General features: G+C 35.3%; 1 protein-coding gene across 1 annotated transcript in view; it reads left to right on the top strand.

Moving 5' to 3' along the window:
* The first annotated feature begins 213 nt into the window (after positions 1 to 213).
* The window catches only part of TMEM39B (transmembrane protein 39B), a 19,588-nt gene continuing 15,940 nt past the window's right edge, over positions 214 to 3,861 (top strand). The window contains exon 1 of the mRNA XM_015649100.3: positions 214 to 1,776. The gene's annotated coding sequence lies outside the window, so the exon portion shown is untranslated. The remainder of the gene's footprint in view (positions 1,777 to 3,861) is intronic.

Below are 3,861 nucleotides of genomic sequence, written 5' to 3'. Positions count from 1 at the left end.
TAGGTAGCTCAAAACGTGTCAAAATGTCTGTCTCAATCTGTCAATAAAGTTTAGTCCTTTTTTAATCAAAGTAAATGTGATGAATTGTCATTTGTTTTTTGGAGGTTTTATTATTTTTTTTTTATTTTTCAAACAACTTTTAAATTCATGCTAAAATTAATTTGTCTTTTTTTATTATTATTATTATTATTATTATTTATTATTTATTTTAAAACAGTGGAGGAATTTTTTTTTTTTAAAAAATGGTGGTCTTTTGGTAATTCTCGTGAGAAAAATTTTTTTTTCAAGCTTAAATTTCTATTTTTTTTAAAAAAAAAATATGAAAAAGACAAAAGAAAAATTGTTTTTCACCCCCTGGAAGTTGCTGGAAGCAGTTTTGAGGCAGAAATCTGAATTTGGAAAGCGTGTGATGGTTCTTTGCTGGATGATTCAGATTTCAGGTGGCCTCAGGGAATATTCCAGAGGCTGGTTTAAGTAGGATTGCTGAGAATTCCAAGGAATTTGCTTTCTGTAACCCCCCTTGGCTAAGATGACGTTTCCAAATCAGCTTTTCCTTGGAAAAAACCACTTTAAAAATGAATTTTTTTGTTGGTGAATGGTGCAGCAGCTGCTCCTTAAATCCTTTCTGAGAGGGTGTGGATGTAGAAATATTTAATATATTTCTATTTAAAAATAAAGGCTTCATGGTTTGTTATTTCCCATCCAGCAGATGAATTTGGAATTTTAAGGGGAGAGGATTAAACTGCTTGGGGGTGAAAAATAGAATTTTAGGGAAAAAAAAAAAAACCAAAAACCAACAAACTGCAGCGCATGAACAGAGGGGAATATTTAAAAAAATAAAAAGAAAAAAAAAAACCACAAAAAAAACACAAAAGTTGTATTTGTAGATTGTTATTAAAGTGCAAATAACTGAATTTTCAACACTGGTTTGGAGTCAGCTTTCAGGGCATAATGTGATGAAAAGATCAGCCTATGCCCCCCCTTTTAAAGGAAAATTATCAGCAGGAGAAATCAGGATGTGTAAAGCTAACAGGCATCGCAAATCCCAAAAGGTAACCTAAATGTCTGATTTTAATATAGCACATTTCTCTTTTCCATAAACCTGTGACGTAAACTTTTTTACCCAGCCGACCCTTCAGATGTTAATTTAATGCAAAAGGGGACAAAAAAACAACCAAAACCCAAAAAAAAACCCATGGAAAAAAAAAAAAAAATGTTTTAAATATAAACATTTAAACCAACCCACATGGCTCTGGCATAAATTAGCAATAACTTTATTTAATAATGTGCCCTTGGCAGATGCACTGGGATGGAATGTGGGCCAAAAGGAATCTTTTAAATATCCTGAATTTTTAAAGGATAAAAGATGTAAAATGAACATGAATCCAAGCTAGTCCTGCTACTGCCAAAAAAAAAACAAACCAAAAAACAAACAACCAAACCCCAAATTCTGCTCAGTTGTTTGAAAATATCAATTTTTAGCCCCCCCAGTATTGCTGTTTCCTGTGAAATGTCCATAGCTCAGCTGAACTTGCATGTTTTTCCTTCATGTGTAATTGCATGCAGGAATCTTTTTCCTTCTTTATCCTTTATTTTTTTTATTATTATTATTATTATTATTATTATTATTTTCTGTGAAGATTTTTTTGGTATCTCTGCTCCTATTGAGGATCCTCACAATTTTTATTTTTTTTTCTTTTAATTTGCAGGGATTTGGCGCCGTGACTCAGCAGGGTGAGGAGGAGGAGGAGGAGGAGGAGGAGCAGCACCAGCTGGGTGAGTTTTGGGGGATTTTTACAACCCCTTGTTGAGTTCCCAGCGTGGGGGTGGCACCATCTGAGCTGCTGAATTCCACTTTTTCCTTGGATCCTCAGGAATTCAATAAAAAAAGGAGGGAAGCTGCTTTCCCTGCCTGCTGCTCTGGCAGAGGTCAGGCCGTGCAGGAGGCTCCTGAGCTGAGGTTTTGGGGGGTTTGAAGGGATTTTGGGATGGGATCTGTGCCTTGGAGCTGGGATGCAGGGATTTGGGAGCAGGGGGGAGTTGGATTTCATGGAATGAGAGGACTTAAAGGTTCTGTGCTTCCCAAGACTTGGGATTTGTTACCCGGTGCTCCAGGAGCAGAGCAGGCTCTGGGAATGGCTCAGGAATTCCCAGGCTCAGGAATTCCCAGGATCTGGGAATGGCTCAGGAATTCCCAGGCTCTGGAATTCCCAGGATCNTCCCACCACCTTTCCCATCCCATTTTTAGGACTCTCCATCCCATCCTTGACTTTGTCCTCCTTTTCCCCACAGGCCAAGATGACTGGAATGGAACCCGGCCCTCCCTGAAGGCCCCTCCAGCCAGGCCAGTTAAGGGGGGCTACAGAGAGCACCCCTATGGACGCTACTAAAACACAAAAAATGAGGGAAAAAATCCCCATTTAGGAGCAAACAGTTGTAACTGGTTCTTGTATCTCCCGGGATTCCCGTTGCTTTACCCACAGCAGACAAGTAATTGTCTCCCTGTTTTTCTTCCTGGCCCTTTTTTTCCTCCCACTCCATCCTCACCCTGCATTTTGGCTTCTGTATGTAGTGACTTCTCGAGATGAATTTAAATAGATTTAGAGGAAAACTTTTTAATTTTTATTATTATTATTTTTTTTCTTCTTCTTCTTCTTCTTCTTCAGTGTGTAGATGGCTTTTCTTTCTTTGTCATTTTAGGTTAAAAATAAAAATGTAACTTTTTTAAGGAAAACAAACAAACAAACAAAAAAAACTAAAAAAAAAAAAGTTTAAAAATGTTAGTTTCCAAAGTGACATGCTTTGCTTAGCTCTGAACTTAAGGTTTTGTTAAAACTTTTAAAGTTTGTTTTAAAGGAACCCATAAAGGTTGTAGTTGCAGAATCCCAAAATAGGCTACATTTCAAAATTCAGGGTTATTTTTTTAAGAATTAAAATCATAATGTTACAGTAGTGGCTGCCACCATTTAAAAAACAAAAAATAACTTCAGATGCCAAACCTTTAAAAGGAGAATGCTGGTGAATCTTGAAGTTTAAATTTTAACCTAAAGGATCCTCCAAACAAATTAAATAGCATTTTCTAAAGAGAATTGACTTAAAAGGAAAAAAAAAATTAGGTTGGTAAAAAAAAATTGACTTTTCTTATGTGGATTTTGAAATCTAGCCCCCATGCAGTGTTGAGATATGCTTGGGAATATTTTTCCAGTGGAGAGGGGTTTTAGTTTGGTTCTAAATGAACAATTTTTAAGGGAAAAAAAAACCCAAAATATGGCTCTAATTGCCCAGTGTTTGATAGAAATAATATTCCATGGGTAGGCCTGTAAAATTCTCTTTTTTTTGTAGCACTTTGGGGCAGAAAATCTGATGAAAATCTCAAACTTGCCCCGAAAAAAATGTAAATTTTAACAAGTCCCAGCCACTTGTTCAAGTGTATCTCAGCACGAGCTTTGCATAAAAAGGGACACTGCAGCTGTAAAAAATCAAAAATCAAAATCAAAAACAAAACAACAGACAAAAAACAATCCCAAATTTCACTTTGTACATAAGATAAAGTCCTAATTGGATTTGTTACACTGTCCTCCCACTCTGTTCTGGAAGAGAAAAATGCTACATTTTGTGTAAAGTCTGCCTAACTAGGTAGCTCAAAACGTGTCAAAATGTCTGTCTCAATCTGTCAATAAAGTTTAGTCCTTTTTTAATCAAAGTAAATGTGATGAATTGTCATTTGTTTTTTGGAGGTTTTATTATTTTTTTTTTATTTTTCAAACAACTTTTAAATTCATGCTAAAATTAATTTGTCTTTTTTTATTATTATTATTATTATTATTATTTATTATTTATTTTAAAACAGTGGAGGAATTT

This window comes from Parus major, chromosome 23 (assembly GCF_001522545.3).
Source record: "Parus major isolate Abel chromosome 23, Parus_major1.1, whole genome shotgun sequence".
NCBI lineage: Eukaryota > Metazoa > Chordata > Aves > Passeriformes > Paridae > Parus > Parus major.
This window is presented reverse-complemented; position numbering and strand designations above follow the sequence as displayed.